Here is an 11,566-nt window from a genome sequence, read left to right as displayed (position 1 = left end):
GGTGTAAATCCCTGTGAAGATACCATTGTCAGTAAACGTACCATGATGTTTGGTATGCTTATAATTACTGCTTTTACTCACAAAGGCATCAGAACCTGAAAAAGGCTGTTATTGAGCTCTTTGGGAATTCTGTGTTGGAAGACTGTGGAAAGTACTGCTGTGAATGACTTTTAAGCCTTTAAAGCTATTGGAAAAGTAATTTTAAGTTGTGTTGGCTTGGTCTGATGCAAAACCACTGCACTGACCCACTGACAGCATGTCTTGCCTGTTTTCAAGAGGAAGAGAGGGTAATGAATGGGGGGAAAGGACCTGAATCTATAGCAAAGCACACACACCATTTTGACTGCTTGAGGAATACTGTTCAGAAATGCCAAGCAGAAAGCGGAAAGAAGGGAATTGTGGTTGGCCACATTCATTTAGTAGTTCTTACCTTTCTGATTCACCTCTTTGTTTGATAGATGATATGTTTGGAAAGCAAGACAACCAATGCAACGTGGTAATCTTTCCCATGACAGTTGGCTCTTTTAAAATCTTTTACATGTATTGCTGTTTTAAGAGGAGAGTAATGCTTTAGCTACAACAATGGAAGTGACACGGTCACAAATATTAGACTGCAATGTAGAAGCATTCTATAGACCATCAGTTTGCTTTATTATCCCCAGTGGATCCCTCCTTCAAGTACTTGTCCAGTCTTCCATTGAATTCATGTAAATTTTTGCCTTTACAGACTTTGGGAAGGAATCTAGCAGGTTTGCTACCTGTTTGGTTTGTCATTCTGAACCAAATCTAAGCGCCCAAAACAGCCACGCACTGAGCTAGATCAAAGATCCACCTGGCCAGTACTCTCCTCGCCTAAATCGGTCCATAGTGAACACCTGGAAAAGAGCAGAAGAGCAGGCAGGACCGGCGTGCAAAGGTGTTTCACCTTGTCAGTCTCCTCAGTCTTCAGCAATCTTTGGCTCAGGAGTTCCTTGGCCAAAGCAAACGGCACTTGTCCTGCTACAGGACAAGGTGTAAACTTTCGGATGTATTTTCCATAATAATGACAAAATATAAAATAAAGCAAGTTGACGGATCTGTTCGGTTTTATACAGTTGATTCATAGACATGCTTGGGTGCCACACTCTTGTGGCTACGTTGACACAAACTCACACCACCATACCCTGTCAGATTTTGCTGCTTCACTTCCAATATGGCTTGTATTACGTAATTAAAGTGCAATTATTTGGAGAACCAATTCCTAAAGCCAGCTTTTGTTACAGTGCACAATGCCTAGCGTCATTTGAGGGTGTACCTACAGGGACGGGTGTGGACAGTGGCAAGTTCACGCTGCCTGTGCCCTGAGCCAGCCAGCGGGGAGTCAGCTCCAGCGCAGCAGCTGCGTAGCTGTGACTCCCGCGCTGCTGAGCCTGAGCTAATGAGGCTGGCTGTGAGGCAGGGTATGTTAGCTTGGGCTCAGAACTGTGCTAATGTGGCCACATGATTTCTGGAAAGAAGCTGGTCGTATGCCCAGCTGGCTCAAAGCGTGAACAGAGCAAAGACATGACTGTGTCTGTTTGTGAGCTAGTCAGAAATGCAGGTCAGGAGATGAAGTTTGAAAGAATCTGTCTACATTTCTATAGCTGCTGTCAATGAGATTTTTGCATTTATTAAAAAAAAAAGTCAATGCTGACAATTGCCTCATTTTGTTTACAATAAGCTCATGACGTTTTCAATACCTAGGAATGTACACTTTTGATTTCTAAACAAGACCAGAGTAGATTTTTTTTCTTAAAAAAAAACACTTTAGTGATCCCCCCCCCCGAAAAGAAGAGTAGCAACATTTTTTAAAAAAAAAAACCATCTATTAGCTTAGAGGCTTAAAGACCTTACCATCCTTTATTAGTTACATTTGCAGAGAAGCATAGCTGGTTTTCCCAGCAAGCAATTGAAAGATGGAGATACAATTGTCAGCTCAGATTCCAAATTAGACCTAGGCAGCTCTGGAGGGAGTTACTAGCTGTCTGAAAATGCCTCAGCAGTACTTAATGCTAATTTATAAAATTTTTTTCTGTTCTTTTTTTCCCTGTAAAGATCTGCTCTGAAAAGAATTTATACCTTCTCTTGCAGACTTCCAAATGGTGGAAAGACTTGAGCCATTCTGTACAAGTCTATAATGAAAATTGAGAATATTGAAATTTGTTGGCTTTGGCCTTTTTAACTCTCTTTATTTGCCCTCTTGGAGATTCTGAAGGCACGTTGTTTACACTTAAGATCATCTTGTACAGTCAGCAGCAACACATGTATAAAATATCCTCCACACATAATTAATTCAGGATTTTCTTTTCCTGTTGCTGTTCTTACACGCATGTGTTGTATTTGTACTAGGTCTCTAGTGGGTGAGCTTCTAATACCTTCTTTTGTAACTAATTTAATAACTTTATTGCAGTTCTTGCATTCTGAGTAGTTTATACTGAATAAAACATTATTCACTGAATGGTGACTGATGCTAAAGTACATTCATCTGAACATGTGTTACATGAATTTTAAAGAACAGAATGTTTGCTTTTAACTGCTGCTTTATCTGCCAGGGCCTTCTCACTGTAATTGAGCCACAGAATTAAGAGGGGATGAGAAAAGATGCCTATAAGTTTATACTGTCATATCTGTATTTTCATCTGATACTGTTTTATCCTCCTTAAGGACTGAATATGACATTGCAAATGTCAGACTTGAACATCTTAGCCATAAGGTCCATCGCTATTTTCTATTGTGGGCTCAGGCTTCCCCTCCAAAGAAGCAGATTTCTGTTTTAACAAATCGAAGTTTATGTTGGCATTTAGATATGTATGTTCTTACGAAAAAAACCACCAGGTACCGATTGGAAGATACCAAAATACTTCATTTTTGAAAAGGAGTTTTTTGAAAGATGCTATGGTAAACCCCAAGACATTCTGTCTTTAGGTAATCATTATATAACAAAGCACACTTGCACTGTGCATGAAAACATGCCCAGTCACTTGGAAGCAGAAAAGTTTTTCCCCCTTGTAGAAGCTACAGAGTAGCACCTTAAGACTTGCTCTCCCTATGTTCAGCGTGTTAAAATACATAATGATGTGTAACTGGCACCATCTCAGTTTCTTTAAGCTCACTCGGCCATAGCTGTTCTGGAAACCAGAAAAGGCAAAGCAAAGCATTACAACCATTACAAATACCGTTCTGTCATCAGTTTGGGAGCATCCAGATGGAAAGATTCTGCTGGAAAGACCAGCCTCGCACTGGTCTGGGCAAGGGATTGTGTGTTTGGCAAGAGCTACAGAATGGCCAGATCTGGCATTGCTTCCAAGAACAGTGGTCACTGCCAGCATCTCTCTTTTGCTTCAGTTTCCCTAATCAGGTCAGAATTAGCAGGCAACAGCCCTGAATTTGTGACTAGAAGCAACAAGTAATTTTCTCTCTTGCCTTCTGTGCTATCCCAGTTAGCTCTTCCTCCCGTATTAGCAGACACACACAGTGAGCAGCAGTAAATGATCCATTAATTGGCTTTGCTGCTTCTCTGGAATTCCCCAACTGCATCCTTTTTTTCAGGAAGTGCTCTCAAGCATTTTAGAAACCATAAAACTAATCCTCGTACAGCACTGAAACAGATATAATGTGTATTTTTACTGCTGGAGAAAGCAAAAAACTTCAACAAACCCCCATTTAATCTCTACATCTTTAGGCTGGTGACTTTAATCGATGCCATTTCGGTTACTCAGAAGAGGGTAGTAGTACAGATCCCTTGATCCAACTTAGGATACATACAGTCTTATGTAGCCTTAAGATTGTCTTATCTAAAGAATCCTCATGATATTGGGGAGTCAGGGTAATTACCGATTTCATTCAGCCTCTGCATGTTGCCACCTTTTCTAACATTCTAGCTGCCACCGGTGCTTCTGCCCAGTGAAGCAGAATATCCTTAATTCCACACTGTATAACTGGTTTACAAGACTGTGAAAAAAAGTAAGGAGTTCCACTCCTGCAGGCAGTCCTACTGACTCACTAGAAGTCCAAGTTTCAAGACGAAGGCCTATAGGTCATATTTCATTCCCATTTGGTCCTAAGAGAGTTTAAACAGACCGCTGTCTTCCTAGGTGGTTTCCAATGATGTCAGCTGTAACTGTATTCCAGGATGCTTATCGGTACAGTAATATCCTGCACGTCTCCTTTGGATTGCATGGCAACTTGTACTTACGCGCTGTGCTGTGCTGTTCCTTGGGAGCTTGGCTGCACTCAAGGGTATTCTTTGAGGGGGAGACGCACGTGGTATTTGTATTCTCATCAGCATACAAGCAACCGCTCCTCAGATTACCATAGGGTCCCTGTGGTGGGGGAAGGAATGATCCAGCATCTGCAAAAAGGCCTAACTTTGAATCTTCCCATTCCATCCGAGGATGCATAAAAATACATCTTTCTGCAAAAGGATAGAGGTCCATTAAGAAACTGTATGGGATGTATGGTTCCTGGAATAACAGAAACTTCACGCCACACTGTGTCAGAGCTCAGACTCTGAGATAGTTATAAATCCCCTCTTTTTATATATATATATACAAAAACACCTATATATAACTATGTATATTTTTATATAGTTGTAAAAACTCTCATTGGTAGAGTGCAATTTGGTTAATTTGCAGATAGATTGATCAAAATAATCTAAAGTGCCTTCAGAGTCTTGAGCATTCTTGAAAATTAAAGATTCCACAATAAAAATCTCGAGGAACTGTTACAAAAAATGGTATTCTAGAATAATTTATATTTTGTGTGTCTGTTTATAGTTTGAGTATTTATAAATATATAGAGGTGTGTATTTATTTTGTATCTGAAGTATTACATGTAGAATACAGAGATTGTATTAATTTCTTGAGTCACCATCACATAAACTGAAAAATTAAAGAGTATTTTGAGACATTCAGTATGGACTGTCTGTTCCTGTAACCATCTATTTTTTTTGTGATATAATTATCCTTTTCCCCCATATCTTCTGAATTCCCCAGGGATTTGTACACAGTAGTGCAAGAAATAGTATAGAGTCCTGCTGCTCTGAACGCAGAAAGAATCAAGTGGGGACTTAACCTCGCTCAGAGCTCCTGCTCTTTGTCAGTTAGCACTCAACCTCATAGTTTTATCAATATACTTTTAAAAGTCATGCTCTTAGCTCTTCTGTGACCGGCTCTGTTCCTTCTGTATATATTCCTGTGTTAGTTCTTCTAACAAACACATGCACACATAAAAAACAGAATCATACCAGGCAGTACCCTCCACTTACACCCTTCTCATTTCTGAACAGATCCATACATGTGTTTATTATTTTAGACAACTACGTATTTTGAGAACTCCTGACCTGGACAAGCAGTGGTTGTAATTACACATAGGTTTCAACAAATTTTAACCAAATATGTAATAATGTGCTTTGCATAAAAATACTAGCATATTTCTCTAGCATATAAAAAAGTGTATTTATGTTATGTAAGATGAACTCTCCTGCCTTTGCTTGAGATCTGTAAGATTAGAAAACAAATGTAATCTATACATCACCTTTTACACTATCCTATAGTGAATCTTTATCACTATAAGAAACTGAGAAGTGGTTCAATTAGATGGCAGCTGTCCCAATTTAGTAAGAATAACACGGATTACAATTCTTTAAAAAGGAGTCAGGACGGTTTTATGAAAGCTGGTTTAAACATGTGATTTCTGTGTGTGTCTCTAGTATTTTATGAACAATAAAACCAGCTTCTTCCAGTAGCTGGTTCACTTCTTGCCTACTGCTTGACACAGTAACATGAGTTGAAGAGAAAATTACTGGTTTGTAACTGTCTGCTGAGCCCTTCTGGGTGGTCTGCATAGCTCAAATATTTCAGGAATGAAGTATTTATGAGATTACAATGTTAAGAGAGCAGGTAATCGGAAAAGGTATCTTCTTGTTATGTAGCAGCACAGTAAATGGAAGAGTTGAAAGGCACAAATACAAACTGTTCAGCTTTTCCATGTCATGGCACTGCACAACAGAGTACAGCTGCAAATAAAATTTTTACCAAGCTTAAAACTAGAATATTAAAAACTATGCATTTACTGTTGATTATCTGCCTAAAAACAATGAAAGCACAGCTGAACAAGTTATATACTAACATTAAAAGCACAGAGGAGTACAGACAATGGCAATGGCTGCCTGTTTGTTTGCTTTACTGTTATCATGAGTCCTGTCACAGCTTCATGCTCAGTATTCTTCAGCTGTAGGTACTGTAGCTTCAGCAATTACACCCTGAAGCCTTTGTAGCTTTGTCTTGTTCTTATATATACCAGCTTTCACTACAGCACACTAGGTAAAAATATACCTTCTGTAATGGGAATGAGTAATTATCTTGCTTTTCTGGGGGGTGTATGTGTCCATCCCATAGTACTGTATTTCACAACAGTTTGGAGGAATAAATAAATTAGGTCTCAATTTAAGTCAGCAACTCTTATCAACACTGTTTTATATTGGGGTTTCACTCTAGACAGAGTTTGAGCATTAGAAGCTATAAAATGTTAGATCTTCAAATGAGAAAAAAAACCCCAACTTCTGCACTAGCTGAATGTGTAAAAACCGTGTAAGAACTCTTAAAACTGGCAAGTTTAGGCTATGAGAGATGGTTTGGACAGAGCAGCCGATCTATAACCCAGCTAATAATGTGGTTTTAGGCAATATGCAGCATACAAAGAACACAAATCTCAAAGTCGAAGCGAAGGAACATACAATGAGTACTCCTTACCATACATGCACTGCAGCACATTGTATCAGTACTGGGAATGCTGCAATAATTGAATGACAGCATATTCTTCCCTCTCAGATAATGCAGCAGCACTATCTTCGCTTTAGAACAGCACCATGGAAGAAAAACAGGAGGCAGCCACCTTTAACGAAGAGAGGGCAGCAAGTCTGGAGGGGGTTACTATTGGAGAAGAACAGCTCAAGGGCTTAGGTCCTCTGGTTAGTTTTAAGTTTCATCCTGAAACAGCGTGGAAAATGTGTATTACTGCTGCCTAGGCTGTCACGGGTCCTGGCTGCGGGATACCAGAGCAGCTAAGAAGCGATCTTGCAGCCGAGTCATTTTATCTACCTTTTTATAGCCTGGATTGGAACTTTGTAATTGCTAATCTGACCTTGTGTTTGGCTAAACATTTTCTAACCCTTAAGATCATCTGCTGTTAAAGGTAAGTCTGGTGAAGCTGACAGATGCACAGTAAGCTCCTCTTTGAAAGAAAGGAGTCCGAATTGAGGGACTGGAGATGGCTGTAGACCTACTGTGGCTGGTATGCTGATGGAGCCGTCACACCATCTGTTTGAAGAATAACCTCTGGCAGGCACAGGAGGCCAATGCCTCTTCTGGAAGAAGCAGATGAGGTGGCACCACATTGCTCCAAGTTTATGAGCAAGAAAAATGGACTTGGAACATTTTGTCTTGTTCCATTACAAGGGCTGGAATTTAGCCCTGTAACTGCAAAGAACAACTCTGTTCAATCCTGTGCTGGTTTTCTAGTCTTTTTATAGCTTTGTTGGTGCAGAATTTTGAACACTGTTAAACAAGTACCAAATCCTTACTTTCGCCCATAAAGTAAGACCATGAAATGTAACAGATGGGAATTAGACCGGTGGAGTCAGAACTTCCCATTTCTATGGCTACTCTGCAAATCAAACCAGAACTTTGCACCTTTCTAATGCAGAGGCAGGTATCAATACACCTGCAGTTACAAAGCAGCAATCCTACAGTGACTCATTCGCACAATAATTTCCTTTTAATTGTGAAACAAGAACACAATCACATTCTAACCAAATACAAAAAATGCTCTCAGAAAGAGGAGATACAATACACAACTGCTAAAAGCTATGTAGTCTGTAACAGTTGTGTTAGTGGCTCAATAGTTTGGAGTTGGACTTGATGATCCTTATGGGTCCCTCCCAGCTAGACATAGTCCGTTCTATGATTCAATAGACATTTAAGTGGCAAAGCAGATACAACAGTTAAGCTATCAGTTTATTCACTCTCAAACTTAAAAAGCTGTTTATTTTTAGGGAAATTTGTTTTAAAGTCCACTTCCATTTCTGAATTATGGCTGCTAAGGATCATCTTACTCAAAATGCACCATTACTTTTGACAGCAATATTAAATTTTAAAGATGTTCTTGAGGACTGTAGCACTTAATTACAATTCCATTATGGAACATGCTCCCATACAAGTCATTCCACTGAGTTCCCTGGGACTGAATTTACAGGAGTAAATATTACAGTTCACTGCTCAGTGCTCCATCCCTTCCATTTTAATCAACAGCAGTATGAGTTAAATGAGTACATGGTTTCATGGAGTACTCAAGCTACCAGAGACTCTTAAATTCAACTTTTCAAAAGAGGTTTTGCAAAATACATGTCTAATTTTTTGCCAGTGTTAATAATCAGAAAGGCATCTGTTTAAGAGAGAGAACAGGGCTTGGCTTCATGAAGTTTACACATAGCTGTCTGCAAGTTCCGATCGTGGAATTAACTAGCATTTAATTATCTATTATAAAAGTGGTTTGGAAGGAGTATTACGTTGTTTTCTACCTCCACGTGCTTGTTCTCAAGAGCACAAGAAACTGAACAGCAAATTGACAGCAGCAGTATTTTCCTAATGTTTGGGTACAGCTGGAATTTGAATTTTTTTCAGTCTGCTGTGTCTTGTTTTTCTAAGTAGGCACGTTGTATAAGCAGGCTCCCAGCAGCTCACGTACCTTGCCATTTTTCACTGGCAACATCCAAATCAAATATTGTAAACCAGATCACTGAGAACAAACACCATATGCATAGATAAAGCTTTACTCTGGAGCAAACCATTTAAGAAGCCATAAATGGGAAGTAGCTGCTTTTGTAAATTCACCTTCAAGAACGGACTCATTTTTGGCCAGTGAGGCCCTCAGAAGGTCCAGCACTATGGGGCTCCTGGTGAGCAGCCTGTTCAATGAGCTGTTGCTTCTGCTCAAATGGATGCAGAAAATCAGAAAGCATAGTATGTCTGTGGATGTGGTTTGTCTGTTGTGCGTATGCCTTACGGTTTTGCGTCAAAGCAATCTTCTCACTACCCTAGTAAAAACACTGCCTTAACTAACCCATACCACTGCTTACAAGTTCACAGTAATTGATGCGCCAGCAACCACATATTTACACAAAATATATTTAACAGGTGATACTTGAGTCTGTTACATTGCATGTGACAGTTAATCAAGCAACATGGGTAGTACAGAATATTTTGAAGATCAGATGGATTTCTAATTTAGGCTTTCTGAACTCAAATACTTGGCATATCATAGATCAGTGGTTGGGATGGTGGTTTTTTTGTTTGTTTTCCAAGTATATAAATCTTCAAATGTTGCTAAAGAAATGTAAAACTAAACATCACAAGTCAGCCAATATTAGGTTACATATTGCAGATAATCTGACAGTTGCACTTTAACTCCCATTTTCTGTGATTAAGTTTCTTTCAAAAGCAAGCAAAACACAATTTAGCTGATAGCATGGTAGGAGGGGAGGAAGAAAGTCGCACTTTTTGCATCTTGGGTTGCATTTAAGATGGCTATCAAGCCTTAGTACATGTTGCTCCCCACTTAGCAAGTCTGGAAAGTCACCAAGGATCCAGTTTGACTTCTCTCAGGGTTAACTGGATTTTTTCTGGGTTTGCATCAAGCACCAGAAACCTTGCACTGGCAGTTACTTAAAAAGCTGTTAACTCAGGTACATGTCTTCAAATGAGCAGATGCAGTGTATGCTAAAGTCTTAGCATTTTAAGACAAATTTAGAGCAAGGGAGAAAAAGGATCAATATAATCTAGACAAAGCTATGTGGGGAAAATACAAGAATGCTATAAATTACCTAATTTAAAGTTAGGGATTAGGTAAAGCATGCACATTAGGAACTATGCAACTGCAAAAATGTTGTTTCATGTTCTGGATAATCCAGTAATGAAAAATGCTGAGATTATGGTATTTGTATGTCTGAATTTACTCCTAAATGTGACTTCACATGTTGCACTTGTGTATATGTATAATTTAAAATCAACAGCAGTTGCCAAAGGCTGAACTAAGCACGTTACAAATTCTGCATTCTCTGTATCAAGATATGACTCTCAGGCAGCTGCAAATGCAAGACTCTCTAGGGCCTGCTTCATTTTATTATTGAATACTACAGCAGCTCTGGTATTGTTAGTACAGTATATAACAAGAAATGGAAGAGAAATTCAACAGTTAACTTGAAATTTGGCTAGGTTTCCAACAGTGCTTCCTTGTGGGCATGAAGTCTAAAGCAGCATTTTCTACCCCAATCCAATCTCCCCCAAACAGTAGAGGCCTGCCTGAACCATAAGCCATGTGCAGAACACCCCATGGAGTACGCCACCAGCAATTTCACAGTATGAAATGAAGCAGGACAAAAAAGCACAAGTGTAACTTAACCTGAAGTTAAACACTTAATTGAAAGTAAAATTGAACACACTGTCAGGAAATGCCTGTCTCTGTAGCATTCCCTTCCAAGTGCTTGTCTGTAGGTACATTCACAGCGTGGCTGTGCAAGCATTTGAAATTGGGAGAGTTTTTTGAGTGTATTTAAGAACACTGAGGTGATTCTTTGCATTCCTTTACATGTGCATCCTGTCTGCTTAGCTCCATATAGCTGAGTCCGAGCAGTATTTCAGTTCATTAACTTTTCTACTTAATTGTCACCACTGTGGTCACATGGGGGCTTTTAAGGTCAGCACTGAACTACCCTGTTCTTTCTAGGCTCTGGCCACAGGCTCTGCTTTAACACTTCAACAGGCTTGAAACTACACATTATGTGTTTGGAAGCCATTTCCCTCCACCTCTAACGTAGTTTTGGCTGTACAGCCTGGGAGAACTCCCCACTTCTGGAGCACATCCTCAGCATTGTTTCCAAGCCTTGCGCCTTCAGGTACTGGAGCCATTGCTTGTAGGATTATCACTAGGGAAATCAGAGTTTATACCAGCCCAGCTGTGAACCTTCAACATTTTCCTGCCAACACATAAACCTGCACTACCAAAGCAGCCAGACTGACAGCCAGTACTGCTCCTAGAGCCATCCTGCACTCTGACCAGGGTACCAGGGCAGATTCATCTCTCTGGCATAAACATACTACAGCGAAGGCCTAGGACTGACACCCAGTGGCTTTTAAGGCCCACTGAAATGGCTCAAAACCAGCACTGGTGGCAGCAACACTATCCCAACCCTGTGTTGAGATTACAGCAGGCAGACACAAAGAACTGCCTTGCCCTCTTTGCCCAGACTGATAAATGCTATCTGCAGTATGCCCATACTCCTCCATCCCCACATAGTCTAAGACCCTTCAGCTTTGCAACAACCAGTATTATCTTCATTCCTCAGACTTTCAATTGCTTTTCTTAGTTTTGAAGCTCATCCTTTTCATGGGACACTGTGACCCCCAGCACTCATCACTCCAGACTGATCTCAAATGCAGCAAGTCCACAAAACAGACCAGGCTACCAAGGGGAAACAGAAAACCTTTCCTAG

This window comes from Falco rusticolus, chromosome 6 (assembly GCF_015220075.1).
Source record: "Falco rusticolus isolate bFalRus1 chromosome 6, bFalRus1.pri, whole genome shotgun sequence".
Classification (NCBI taxonomy): domain Eukaryota; kingdom Metazoa; phylum Chordata; class Aves; order Falconiformes; family Falconidae; genus Falco; species Falco rusticolus.
The sequence above is the reverse complement of the archived record's forward strand: the minus strand, read 5'-3'. Positions refer to the sequence as shown.